Source organism: Rousettus aegyptiacus, unplaced genomic scaffold (assembly GCF_014176215.1).
Source record: "Rousettus aegyptiacus isolate mRouAeg1 unplaced genomic scaffold, mRouAeg1.p scaffold_m13_p_2, whole genome shotgun sequence".
Classification (NCBI taxonomy): Eukaryota; Metazoa; Chordata; class Mammalia; order Chiroptera; family Pteropodidae; genus Rousettus; species Rousettus aegyptiacus.
In genome coordinates, this window is record NW_023416295.1 from 115,215,645 (window position 1) to 115,231,325 (window position 15,681).

The window sequence follows — 15,681 nt, forward strand, 5'->3', positions numbered from 1 at the left end:
AGTACTATGAGGTGGGTACTATTAACATTATCCCCAATTCACAGATAAGAAAAACCGAAATACAGAAGGGTTAAGTAGCTTAACCAAAATCACACTAAGAAGCATTAGTGCTAGCTTCCAAATGTAAGTAGTATGGCTCCAGACATTAATTTCCTTCTATACGGCCTCTCCATCATTAAAGATGTCTTCATGCATTGTTCCATTTTTTCATAACTCAAACCACTCCATCTGCTTCAATAGCACTCTTTAGGTATAATTAATAATTTTCTTCATATTGCAAAATCCAATAGACATTTCTCAATTATCTGTCTAGCCTTATCTGTTGCATTTGACTTTATTAACCACTCCCCTCTAAAATGGATTAGTTATCTCTTCTCTGTGGTCCTGTAATGCCCTATACATTCTTATGTTTGCAGTTATATAATATACCATAATTAAATCTTCAAGAGCTTGTCTACTTACTATCTCATAAGCCTCTTGACATCAGAGGCTGTTTCTTATTTATTTTTGTATGTCTGGTGCCTACTGTAGTACCTGGCCCATTATAGGCATTTAAACATATTTTATTAAATTGATGAATAATTGAAAACCATTTACTGATACTAGTATATTATTCGTTGTCACTTCTACGTGGGCAAAAAAATAAAATCTCTCAAAGGCATAGATTTTATGAGCTACATTATTTGTTATGATTGAATAAGAAGGAGGTAAAGCTTTACTGAGACTCAACATTCTTTACTTCCCCAATGGGATGCAGAGATGCTCTGTGGAAAAAAAAGAAATGAACAATATTTATCTTTTTTGTGTCCCTGTAAAACACCTGGTGTAGTTTTCATTACAAAAACAACTGCCAACTTGACAGCATTAATAGCATCATTACTGCTTCCATTTTCATGTGCTTCCTCTACATTTAGGAACAAAGGAAGCTTCATCGACCATTTTCAGATGCTGTGTTACATTCAAGAATATCAGGAACTGCTACAAAGAATCAGTTACATTCAAGAATATCAGGAACTGCTACAAAGAATCAGTTACATTCAAGAATATCAGGAACTGCTACAAAGAATTATTAAGTCAAAGCTAGATTTCCCCTAACTGCAAATAACTGGAAAAGTGTAGGGTGTAGGGAATGAAATAAATGAACAATAGGCAGTACAGATTGTGATCTTTGAGCAAATAGAAACAAACTAGATGAGCATTAGAAATCCCTGGCTTTCTATCTGGGGATGATTTTAGCTACAGTGCAAGAATCTCATTAAAATGAGAAGATACAGATCAAAGTTCAGGGATGCTAAGATTGAAATTTGTGAGACAGTGAATAGGAAAGAAAAGAGCTAGAAAAAGAACTCAAGACATTTGGATATGAACCTTTTAGACTAAATTCCAATCTTGTGGGCGAAGAGTGGGGCCAGGCAAAGAACAACTACTGAAGAAGAAACATTTATAGAGCTCTATAAATTCCTACAGTGCACACAAACATTGTGATCATTCTAGTGTCCATCAGACAGAGTGAAGAGACTTCACTGGAAAAATGGGTAGTTCAATAGAGATCTCAGAGGTCCCACCTTACTAGCAGAGCTTAACTGACTCTACAGTAAAGTCTACCTAAACACACTTAAAACACTTAAAATAAAATAAAACCTCGGAAAAAGGAAGTTATTCCAAAAGTAGCTTGCAGAAAAAGTTCAACAATTTATAGAAATACTGCAAAAGCTTTTAAAGGAATATTACAAAAAAGTTGGGGAGACAGAGATCAGAGTTCAGGGAGGTTGAGGCTGCTAGAACTTCCAATACAGGGAATTGGAGAGCAGGGCACTAAGCACAGACAGACTTCTGGAGAACTATAGAGAGGTCCTTCAAATATTTGCCTGAGTACTAATTTGCCCATGAGTGAGAGGCATCTTGGAAATATCCACTGGAAAGGAGTAAGCAGAACAATTCCTGGAGTTTACACAGAACAGGGAATAGTTTGTGTTCCCACCAGTCACAGTAGAGAGATCTTGTCACACTCAGAAGATTCAGGTCTTAGTAATAGGGATACACAGACCAGAACGAAGTCTCCTTTGGGCCTGCCATACCAATGCTCAATGATAAGCCTCAAATGGATCAAGCTGATCCTCAAGTAGATTAAATAAAATCAATACTCTTTAAAAGGATAACCCTTTGCTGCACTGTTGATGGGAGGTAAAATGGAATAGCCATTATGAAAAACAGTATGTAGTTATCTCAAAAAAATTTTTTACATTACCATATGATCCAGTAATCTCACTTCCAGAAGAATTCAAAGCAGAATCTTGAAAAGATATTTGCAAACCCACATTAATTGCAGTATCATTCACAATAGCCAGGAAATGGAAGTAACTCAAGTGTCCTTTGACAGATTAATAGTTAAGGAAAATGTTGTTATGCATACATTGAAATATTAAGTCACATGCTACAACATGGATGAACCTCAAGGACATTATGCGAAGGTAAAAAAGCCAGTCACAAAAGGACAAAGGCTACATGGTTCCACTCATATGAAGTCTCTAAAGAAGTAAAAATCGCAGAGAAATAAAGTAGACAAAAAGGTGGCTATGTCGAGGGCTGAGGGTGGCAGGGAGAAAGGAGAAGGAATTAGGGTGTGTAGAGTTTTGATTTTGTTCTAGAGATCTGTTCCCCAAATATGTAAATATACTTAATACTACTGAACTGTGCGCCTAAAAATAGTTAAGATGGTAAATTTAATGTTATATTTTTTTACTGTAATAAAAGCAAAATCCATCCTCTTTTCAGTTAATCCATCACTTTAAATGTCTTATGTATATAAATGTTTTTTCTTTTGACTCTATTAATCTTTTTTTCTTTTCATATTATATCATATTGATTTGACAGAGTATCTGTATTACATGTCCAAAATTTAATAAGACAAATACTGAAAAAAGGAAGAGGCATGAGAACAAATATTAAACTAAGTTGCATTCACATCCTGCAACATGCTGCTAGGCATGGGAACCCGGCTGATCAGCATAAAGCCAGACTACAGGGAACCTACAGGAAGATTCCTGCTGAGATCACCAACAACTACTTCCTCGTGTCCTTAACGCTACATGCCAATCCTTCTGGAAAGAAAAACAGATTTAAATTGAATTCCTCGAATACTCATGGTCTCACTCAGTCTCTCTCATTCACTGCCTCTGAGAGGAGACCATGCTCTGTCTACAGAGCGTTTATTCTTTCTCTAATAAACACTCGTCTTTAACTCTGGCATGTGCTTGATCTTTCGTACCCTCAATCAAGAACTTTTGAGGACTCTGGGTGCAAGACTTGAGGCCCCACTTGGGGGGATTCACCCTGTCCAGCATCAGTACCACTTTATTGTTCTTATTTCTCAAAATTTTCTTGGGTCATTTGTAACATTTAACCTTCCATATAAATGTTAGGAGTATTTTATTCAATTTCGTTATACACATAATTATAAACTCATTAATATATTACTTTTGTGAGAAATGCTATTTTTATGCTAACTTTCCCTATTCAAGAATACAGTGTGTCTTCCCATTTCTAATTTTGTTTCTTTTCATAGTTTTTGATTTATTCCTAAGCATTTTATAGGTTTTCTACTAATATGAATGGAATATAGAATACTTTTCTCATTTCTGGGTGCTTGTTATCAGAAAATTAAAAAAACTATTTCATTTAGTATATTACTTTGATATATAGGCATCTTATTAATTTCTCTTATTAGTTCGATTAGCATTTGATTGTATCTCTTATGTTTTCTAGGTACATTAAGAGAGGAGAGGAGGCATCTGAATAATGCAAAAGAAACAGCCTGCAGAAATGTCCAACTGAACTGGTTAAAAACCATTCCTAATTGCTCCATCCTCCTTCTGCTCATATGTCAATTTATTGTCATTGTCAGTCTATGAACAAGATATGTATTTTTTTCCCCATGAAGTGAGGTTGTTTTCAGTCTGCCATAACACATGCCCAAACATCTTCACCTTGGACACGTAGTATTTCAAACTTTAGTTGGGGTAGATTATTCCTTTTTCACTTTCACAATTTTTATGTTGCTGCCAGCAGTCTTCTTGGCATTTGCTTTGAACTCTGTTTTCAGTGCATCTCTCACTGCTTTTGCACAGATCTGGGAGTATCGGATGTAGCTGTGTGCAGGGCTCTCTACCTGTTACCTGTTCCCATAGCTAACTTCACCATCTCAAGGACTCTCCAGCTCACAACTGTTGCTTCATAGCTTGCTAATATTCTTCCTTATCTCTATAGTTGTGTGGGAATAATAAGACTGTGTAAAACTGTTATGTTACAATCAGGGCTCAGCCTTTGGATAGGAATCCACTGAGCCAGTATCAGCATCAATAAGTGCTGCTTCCTGCTTATAGCTTTAGTGATCGAAAATCCTATAACAGTCAGTGCTGATAATACCAAGGTTGCGGGTTCCACAAGTTAAAAGTTAAAATGACCTGTATATAGATAAAACAGGTGGTCTGGAAATTTCTCTCCCCTTGCAGCCCTCTCACCTGAAGCTCCCCCTCCCCATTTGAGTCATGAAGTACACATTGAACCTCAGACATAGGAATCATTACCATTGCATGGACACTGCAGAAGTACATAAGCTGTATAAATCTAACCAAGGGGAGCACATACTTTGGTGCGGCCATGCCCCATGTGTTCCATTGGCAATAAATTCTCCTTCCTCTAACAAAATTGTTTGCGTGTCCAATTTCCTCTGTCAGGTGTCGCTTCCTGCAACAATATAATATCAGCAAAAAGAAATATAAAATGTTCTTTAAAAATTTTTTGTTTTATTGTATTTATTAAAACTTCATTCATCCCATATGTCTAAATTACTTTCTCAATATTCTTGTTTTATATCTGCAGCAGCAAATCACTTAGTACTAGAACATTCACTGGGCTGAGAAATGAAAGAAATGAGACCAAGTCCTAATTTCATCAGTAATTAGTTGAATGATTTGGGGCAAGTCACTTAAATACTTGGGTATCAGTTTCTTCATTCACAACATAAACTATTTGAATTTGGGGATCAAAAACTCCTTACAGGACTACATTTTAATCTTTCATTCTCTGGTCAAAATTAAGAAATAACAGCTTTTTATTTATTCATGTGCTAAATATTCATGAGTTATGGGGTATATTGCATAGTATTAGGGGAAAGTCACTGAGATGAGGTAGAACAAAATAAAGTTTATAGTCTGGCTAGGAGTTAGGCATTAAACCAATAATCACACAAATAAAAAAACAATCATGCATTCCTTGTGACAGGTGTTTTGAAGAAAACTACAGCGTTAGTGACCAGTGGGACCTAGAGGGACTGATTTCATTGGAATGTTAGGGAATATTTTTTTGAGGAATTAACAGTAAGCAATAGCCAGGTAAATTACAAGCATGCTAAAAAGCAAAACCCACAGTCTGAGAGACAAAGCAAGCATCAGACTCAGATATGACAGAGATTTTGGAGTTATGAGACCAAGAATTTAAAATAACTAATTAATATGCTAAGGACTCTAATGGAAAATGTAGACAACATGGCAATACAGATGGGTATTATAAGTAGAGGAATGAAAAGCCCAAGAAAGAATCAAAAAGAAATCATGGAAATGTAACAGAAATGAAGAATGCCTTTGATAGACTGGACAAGGCTGAAGAATCAGTGTGCTTGAAGAAGATACGTGAGGCAAAAACTGATAGAACTCAAAGAGAAACATATAAATCCACTGTTATAGCTAAAGACTTCAACATGTTTCTATCAGTAACTGACATATCCAAGAGGCAAAAAAGAAAAAAAATCAGTAAGGATAGAGTTGAACTGAAAACACCATCAATCAACTGGATTTAATTGACATTTATTGAATACTTCATCCAACAGCAGCAAAATATACATTCTTCTCAAGACTAATTCTGGAACATAAAACATACCTTTACAACTTAACATAGTTTGCTCTTACACCACAATAGAATTAAACTAGAAATAAATAACATAAAGATAGCTAAAAAAATCAACATATCTGGAGATTAAACAACACACTCTAAATAACACATAGGTCAAAAAATAAATCTCAAAAGGAATTTTTAAAAATTTGAAACTAAATGAAAATTATAATACAACCTACAAAATTTGTAGGTTGCAGTGAAAGTAGTGTACAGAGAGAAATTTATAGCACTGAATACATACATTAGAAAAAAGAAAGATCAATGATCTAAACTTCCAATTTAGAAAAACTAAATAAATACAATTTAATCCAAAGGAAATTAAAGCAAAAAGAAGAAATAATAAAAATCAGAACAGAAATCAATGAAATTGAAATCAGGAAAACAATAGAGAAAAATCACCAAAACCAAAATTGGTTCTTTACAAGATGCATAAAACTGAAAAACCTCTACCTAGGCTAACCAAGAAAAAAGACAAAGGCGAAGGCAAGAAAAGACAGGAATGAGGTGCCATCACCATCAACCTCACAGACACTAAAAGAATAATAAATATTATACACAACTCTATTACTACAAATTTGATAAATTAGATGAAATGGACCGATTCCTTGAAAGACACAATCTACTAAAACTCACAGAATTAATCTGAATAGGCCTATCTATTAAAGAAATTGAATCAATAATTAGGTACCTCCCAAAACAGAAAGTACCGGTGAAACCAATGATTTCACTGGTGAATTTTACTAAGCATTTAAGGAATAAAAGATACCAGTTCTCTACAATCTGTTATAAAAAATAAATAAAAGCAGAGGGAACACTTCCTAATTCACCATGAGGCTAACATTACCATAATACCAAATCAGACAAAGACATTATGAAAAAGGAAAACTACAGATAACATCTCTCATGAACGTAATTTCTGCGGGTCAGGAATTCAGGAGCATCTTAGATGGGAGGTTCTGGCTTGGAGTCCCTCATAAGGTTGCAGTCAAAATTTTGGCCAGGCTAAAGATTTGACTAAAACGGGAGAATTTACTTCACTTAGGGCTTGATGTTGACAGGAGGCATTCAGTTTCTCCCCATGTGGGCCTTTCCACTGGTTGCTTAAGTGTTTTCATGAGATAGAGGCTGGCTTTCCCTAGAATGAGTGACCCAAAAGAAAGCAAGGTAGAAGCTATAATGTCTTTTGTGACTTAGCCTCAGAAGTCACATACTATCATTTCCTCAATATCCTATTGGTAACACAGGCCAGCTGTATTCAAGATGGAAAGGCAATAAAGCAGGATCCATCTTGGAGGTTGTTTACAACATTATACAATGGAATACGTTTAGCAATTAGAAGAAATTACTTATACTTGTAACCATATAGCTGATGCTCAGATATTACAATGAAAGAAAAAAAACATACATAAAAGAGTATATTCTGTATTCCAGTTAGATGATGTTCTAGAACAGGAGAAACACATCTATGATTATTACCTCTGGGAAGGGGAGGGATCAACAGGAAATGACAACAGGGATTTTCTGGGAAGATGGAGATGTTCTGTATCTTGACAGAGTGTGTATCACGTGGGTGCATCATTTGTTAAAGTTGTACAATTAAAAATATTTGTGTTTCAATGTAGAAACACTTGCCACAAAAAAAACAGAACCATAAAAAAAAAATCAAGTGAAAATAGGCAATGAGTAGCAGTACAGATGAAACGAGAATGGCAGAACATCAATAATTGTCGAAGCCAGGAGGTGGGTAGGTACATCAGGGCCCATATTATTCTGTTTACTTTGTATGTGTTTTGAAAATTCCAAAATAAGAAGTTAGAAAACTAAGATCGAACTGTTTTGTTAATTAGCTGTAAAGATTAGTAAACAGAGATCTCGTTTAAATTGGAGTGGAAAGGGCCTGTAGGGGGAGCTCTCATGCACTGCCGCTCATCTTCAATTACCCCAAACAGGAATCTACTAGTTCTATCTCCAACAGGAACATGTTTTTCTACTCTACTACTCTAGCAGGAGGAGGATCTTCTCACCCAGCAACCACTCAGCCACTACACACTGAACTCCAGTTTCCTCCAATGGATTCTTTGCTTACAAAAGCCCCTCTGAACTCCCTCTTCCCTCTATAAAAGATCTTTCTCCTTTATTCTCTGGACTTGCCTGTGGCTCTCTGTTGGCCTGCATGTCCCAAATTGCAATTCTTTGTTGTTTCCAAATAAACTCATTTTGCTGAGGAAATATCTTGCTGTTTAAGGTCAACAATTCCAATTCTTTGGATAAAAATTTATCATCCTTTCTCTTGTTTTACAATGTTAATTATAAGGCTGTTTGTAGTTTGTGAAGGCTGCATTATGAATTGCACACCAACAGGTCACATCACCTTAGCAACACTGATTACAACTGGGGACACAAAAATCTAATGGTGGGAGGTGAGTAGTAAGAAAATCGTCCAGTACATTTTAACCTTTCTTATTATGTATAAATTTGTGAAGCCCATTTAGCTCTTAGAAAACTTGAAACTGCAAGCATGACACAAAGATGGCTCAAAGACCACAGCTCCTCTCAAGACAGTTGATTTTCCCCTTCTTCCACCAGAGGGAAGTTAAGCAAGGTCCACAGTGATCTGGACATTTAGAGAGCATCTATGGTGTTTTTGTAGTATCTCTTGCTTCTTCCATCAAAAGCTCTAAGGGTATTTGGAGTAGGGGCGGGGAGAGTAAAGGAACAGGTTTTTTACCATACGCCTATTGCTTGAAGGTCTGTTTTAAAATGTGGAACTACAAACATCTTCTCATAGATTCCAGTGAATTTTCTTCCAGAATGGAAAGCAAAAACCCTCTAGTAAGAATGTTTGGAATAATGTGGCGATATTGGAAAGCCTAAGATATACTCTGGAGCTAGTAATGGTGCAAATTGAAGCATGTGCAGGGGAATAACTGTTGATAAGGCTTAAGAATTTAGAGAGCCTTGTGCCTAATAGTAGGCATCCATTATCCCATTAGGAAAAAAAATGATCCCAAAAGCTTAAGAATGAGGTTTTGGTTAATAGAGATTGGTGTAAAAAAATATATATATTTCTTACAGAATGAAAAAATATTCCTATAAAACAACAACAAAATCATTTTGCAAGATGAATTACATAAACATGGTTCATTCATATAATACTGAAAGTTATCTTTTTCCATGGAATAATGATAAATATAAAAGAGCAGAAGCTCCTTACACTTGCTTGGCACTTTAGACATGTCAAACAATAATGATAACACTTACTGATTACCTAATACAGGCATAGCGTGTTTTATTGTGGGTTCCAGATGTTGCAGCTTTTTACAAACTGAAGGCAAGATCCTCCACCAGCAAAAAAAATAAATAAATAACTTGCTTTATTGTAACATTTGCTTTATTGTTGTGGTCTGGAACTGAACCCGCCATATATCTGAGGTATGCCTGCATATGTGAGACTGTTAGGTATGTAGAAAGCTTATCTCCTTTGATTCTCATAGCAACTTCATGAGCTAGGTGCTATTAATAGCTCCATTTTGTGGAAGAGGAGCCTGAAACACAGAGAGGTTAAATAAGCAAAGTCACACAGCTAGTGGGTGGCACAGTAAGGATTTGAACCCAGGGAATCTAGCTCCAGAGACTGTTGAAGTGTGTTGCCTCTCAAAACTGACATAATTTATTGCTTTTCTGTGACTGCCGAAACAAATTATCACAAAATGAGTGGCTTAGAATGACACAGATTTATTACCCAGTTCTGGAGGTTAAGTCCTAAACTCAAGGTGTCAGCAGGGCTCTGTTCCTTTCTGGAGGCTCAGGGGAAGAACACATTTTCTTAATTTTTCCAAATTCTAGATACCTCTCACATTCCTTGACTCATGGCCCCCTTTGTCCATCTTTAAAACCAGCATCTCCCTGACTCTTCTGCTGTTATTATTTGACCACTGCCAGGAAAAGTTTTGTTTTTAAGAACAATGATTAGCTTGGACCCACCGGGATAGTCTCCCCGTCTCAAGGTTCTTAACCTTAATCACATCTGAAAGTCCCCTTTGCCATGTAAATAGCCACATGTTCTAAAGACTGGGACATGGACATCTTCTTGGGACCATTATTCTGCCTACCACGTAGTTTCTCCAAAGGTTTTCACATATATTGACTCATTTGATAATAGGGTGAAATAGAAAGTGCACTTATTAAATCCATTTTCCACAGAGACAGAAATGTGTTCTGCCTGCCCCAAGGCCATACAGCTAGTATTAAGACCCTTTACAAATGGATCTCAACCTACCTCTCCAGCTTTATTTCATACAACTGTCCTCCACCTAATCTCTAATCATAGTGGACTTTCCCCTAACCCCTTAAATTGTCATACCCTTTCACAACTGTCTTTGGATGAGTTGTCATACCCTCTGGGAGGGAGTCCCCACCATCTCGACTTAACAAACTTTTACTCAACTTTTATTGTCCAACAATGTTTTCTTCCAGCTCTTCCTAGATCATGCAAGTAGTTCATGGTAAAGTTCACATTGCACTTTGTCATACCCTTGCTATACACTAGCAACTCATCATAACGTGTGAACTCAGGGTATTAGTATGAGAATGATTCTAACTACACAGTTTTGGTGGAGATGCTATAACACATCAGAAGACTGAAGTGAGAATCACAAATACACACTTCCATAGAGAACCTGACAACCTATTGCATGATTCTTTGGCTCTTTAGCCAGACCAGTTACAAAATGGGGCTGTAAAGGGTAGAAAATTTTCAAGTGAGCCAACTTCTGCTTCTGTAATCTGCTTGCTTATTCTAGGTTTTATAAATTGCCTCTTTTGGGAGCTGGCAACTGATCTCCTCTAACCCTGCATGGTAGAGAGTCAGTCGCCGGCTGGCTAATAAAGGCTCACAATTCATCTCAATTGGCTCCGTGGGTCCTTAATTTGATTGCGCCGCAACAGGCCAAAGAGAAAGCTGCTGTCAGGTGAGTAATGGCTGCTATAACAAAAATACCCCAGACCAGGTGACTTACAAAGAACAGAAATTTATTTCTCAGAGTTCTGGAGGCTGAAAGTCCAAGATCAGACTGCCAATATGGTTGGGTTCTGTGAGGACTTTTTCTCATTTCTTCACGTGGTAGAGAAATTAAGGGTGCTCTCTCGAGCCTCTTTTATAAAGGCACTAATTCCATCCATGAGGTTTCCACTCTCATGACTTACTTACCTCCCCCAAACCTCATCTCTTAACACCATCGTATTGGGGGTCAGGATTTTGGCATACGAATTCTTTGGGAATACAAACATTCCATCCATACAACTACCATCGACAAAACTTTAGTTTATCAACAGTCTCAATTCAGCATTTATAACAACCAAACCTAGATTAAAAAGTAAAAACAAAACAAAACAAAAAAGAAAAGAAAGAAAATTTGAATTTAATTTAGTCTCATTCCCAGCCTCAGCTTGGACTTGTTTCAGGTTGAAAGTCTACAATGGGAACACAGTTCTCTCTATTCTCTCACAGTTCACCTACTTTCCTACTGGTTTCTAAGAATATGCAGAAATGTCAAGGGCTTGCTGGAGTTTTTATATAAGGTTATGGGAAGTTTTAAGGGGCAGTAGAAGACAAAAATAAAGTTTTAAAAAAAGTCAGTCTACACAGCATATCTGTTCAACATGTTAGTTACACGTCTTCCCCTATCTTATCAGACCAGGAGGGCATGGTCCTTCTCTTACTCATCTTTAATTCTCCAGCTTCACAACACAGTGCCTAAAGCACAGAGGCATCAAGTGAATTTTTGTTGGGTGACTGGAAGCTAAAACACAGGTTTCCTTACTTCACAATTATACTCTTTCTATCCCACTATTTCACTGCTCAGGTGTGAAATACAACATAAAAGTGAGAAACCTAAAACAGAATGTTAAGTCTGGGATCAAACCCCCCAACAATCACAGTTTCTTCTGCATCAGGATAAACGCTGTATGGATTCAGACCAAGCCACCCCAAGATATGCCTATGTAGTATGCAAATTATTCTAAGCTAAAGGCAACCGAGACTCTGCAGGCTCACAAGACACTTCTACCTTTCTTTCCCTTGAAGAATTAAAATTAGGGGCTTGGTCCATAATGAGTTATTACCAGAAACAACCTTTTATGAACTATCTATAGGGCAGGGCAAACTTCTAATTACTGAACATCTGCTCTTTTTATCGTCTTTCTAATGACCTTCTTCCCCTCTGAAGCCCCAAGTTGCCTTACTTCATCCTTAGCTTGGAATGCCATATATACCTCATTTTAACTTTGTTCCTGAAGCTCTCATGTAATTCTCGTACATATAGAATTAAATTTGGTTCTTTTCTTGTTAGTCTGTTACATGTAGATTTAATTATTAAACCAGGCAAAAAAACTGAGAAAAAGGAAAGTTTCTCCCCACTCCCTACTCACAAAAGGTTTTAGATATTTTCATTTCTTTTAAAAGCAGGAATAATCAAATACAGCATTCCATTTATTGTGATAATTATTTTACCTTTTTAAAATTGAAATAAATGCTCTAAACATTAAGCTTTAAACATTTTCACAACTAGACACTCACATAGCCAGCACCCAGACCAAGAAACATTTTCAGCACCTTAGAAGTTCCCTTCATGAAACTTTGGTTCATTACTCTCCACCATAGGGGTAACAGCTATCTCTGATTTCTATTAGCACACGTTTTGCACATTTTTATTCTTTATATAAATGAAACCACAGTATGGATTCTTCTGTGTCTGAGTTCTTTCATTCAACATTATGTTGTAAGGCTCATCCATACTGAGTGTGGGTGTAGGCTGTTCATTCTCATTGTTCTATATATTTCCATCGTGTGAATATTTCACATCATACTTATCCAATTTTTGCTGATGATTGCCGATGGGCATTTGGGTAGTTCCCAGCTTGGGAGGATTATGACAGCAGGTATGAACATTTGAGTACACACCTAGGCATGGAATTAATGGGTCAAAGTATGAAAGTCAACCTTAGTAAATACTGCTAAACACTTTTATCAATTTATGTTCCCTCCAGCAATATGGGTTCTATCTCCTTCAACATCTAGTATTTTCCTTCGTTTTTCACTCCACTCATTCTGATAGGTATGGTTTCCAGTGTAGTTTTAAACTTGCATTTCTCTGATGAATAAAGAAGCACATTTTCAGATGTTCACTGGCTATTTGGATATAATCTTTTATGAAGTGGCTGTTCAGATCCTTTGCCCATTTTTCTATTGAGTTGAGGGTCTTTCTAAAATTGATTTGCAGGTGTTTGTTTTATATTCTAAATATGAATCCTTTGTTGAGTATACATGCTGCAAATCTACCTCCTCTGTGGGCTGCTTTTCACTCTTATTAGTGTCTTTTAATAAACAGAAATTATTAATTTTAATACAGTCTGACTTTTTCTTTCTGGTAGGCAATTTTGTGTCCCATTTAAGAAATCATCCCTACTCCAAGTCACAGTTATTCTATATTTTTCTCAAATAACATTTCACACTTAGTTCTGTAATCCAACTGGAATTGATTTTCTATACGATGTGCAAAAGGGGTCAAGATATATTTTTTTTCCTCATACGGCTATCAAATGACCCAGCATCATTTATTGAAAAGATATCATGTCCCCTGTGTACTGTATAGTGACCACTTTCTTCCCCCATCTGCCCTTTAAACAAAAATCACTGCATTGCTTAATTTCAAAAACAAGGATATTCGGTGTAGAAGATATTGAAATTTAAAGTAAAATGTTATAAAATATTGAACACCAACTCAAATTGAAAAACAAAAGTTAAAAAATAAAGGAAATGTTAAAACTCTAATAATTCCACCTCCCAGGAATAATTAACATTATGAGTATATATACATCCTGATCTTTTTTCAATGGCTAAATAGCTATGAATATTTTTTAAACAAAAATGAAAGCATACTGTCAATTCTGGGTTTTAAACTATTGTTTACTTAATATATCATGAACATCTTTGATGCCAACATATATGCATCTAAAATGTTTTAATAGCTAAACAGTATTCCTCTTTACACTATACTCCCTAAGATATATATTGACATTGGCTTTCTCATGGCCTTTCTCTTTCTTAAAAGGAGGAAAAAAAACCCCTTTAAGTTCACAAATCTGAAACCTGTTAAAATCTTAAACTTTTTAAATTCACAAATTGTAAACCTGTTGCCAATCACTTTAGAAAAAAAAACAAAAACTTCAGAGAGCAATTAGTGAAGCTGTTGAATAGTAATAGCTCAGCTTTCCTGTTCCTGCAGTGACAATTACCTGTTGAGTTATTACTTCTCTTGGAAAACCTTAGTTCAGTAGCTGAACAAACTATAGCTTTGCTATCACAACAAAAATAATAGTTTCTCAAACTCTTATTATTTTCTTCTATCTTTTAATCTTCATGTCTTCGTCCCGGATCTATTATTACATCTTTTCAAGCCCAGTTTCCTTATTGGTACAAAATGAATGAACAGACCTGCTTCATAGGGTTCTTGAGAACTAAATGAGTTAATGTTGGCAAAAGGTATATAAAACAGTACTTGGCACAGCATCAACTATTGTTATTACAAAAATGCTTTAATTCTGGAAGACTATACAACTATGTAGAGTTTTCTGTGCATTCCTTTAAGATTCATTTCTTATAAATTAAAATGCTAAGACACTATTTCATTTTTTTTTTAGGCAAGGCAACCCTTGGTTGACCTCAGGTTGCAAGGACCTTGTCAGCTTACAATTCCTTATTTTTTATTTTTTATGCTTACAGAACCTGGTCTTCCTAGGTGGTCTCCATCTAAGTACTAACCAGGCACAACCCTGTCAGATGGGATCAGGCTTGTTCAGGTGTCATGGCTGTAGACTGAACACCTATATATATTTAAAATATTCAGAACCATTTTGAGTAATAGCAACAGATATTCCTTTAACTAATTATGCTGCATAATTGTGTTTATATCTTTAAAATAGTACATTTACCTGAGATTTGGTGTCTAACTACAGTTTTTTCTCATTGTGATGGCATCAGGAAAGTCAGATGATTGGGCTCTATTATGCCCACTGTGCATAACAGTTCAGATTGCAGGCATGTGACAGTTTACAATATCTTACCTCACGTAATTTTTCTCTATACTAGGCCTGTACCTAAGAGATGGGATTGGCATTTCTGAAGCCAGTATCCTATATATATAGCAGCTAGAAACAAAAGAGATATATATACCTTGGTTGAGGCATAGATAAGTAATGAGATAAACTAAGAATCAAATGACCTATTGTATCAATTCACTGTTTTCCTGGTGGCCCCATATGATTCTTCAAGTGCCACTCCTTGAAGTTGTCAAGTCTCCCCCCAAAAGCTGCCCTGAGCCACATAGATCTTGCTCTCCTCTACTGTGTAACATAAAGATAAGAAATAGTATGTATACCTTTAGGCTGCCTGGATAGGTAATATTGTTTTATTATATAGTTACAAGGAGGACTTTCCATGAGAAGTGTTTTTTATATAAACTGCTAGAATAGAATAGGCTGAACTAGTTCAATATCAAATTAAAAGAGATGTTACAGTAAACTACTAAGATTAGAAAAAAGAGCCACAAATCTTTATCTACAATTCTCATATCCAAAAAAAGTTCTGAAAACAGAAGGTTTCTTCCTTAGTTTGAAGATAAAACCTGACCTGATGTGAGGCTCTTGATAGTCTGTAGTTATGACGTTTAT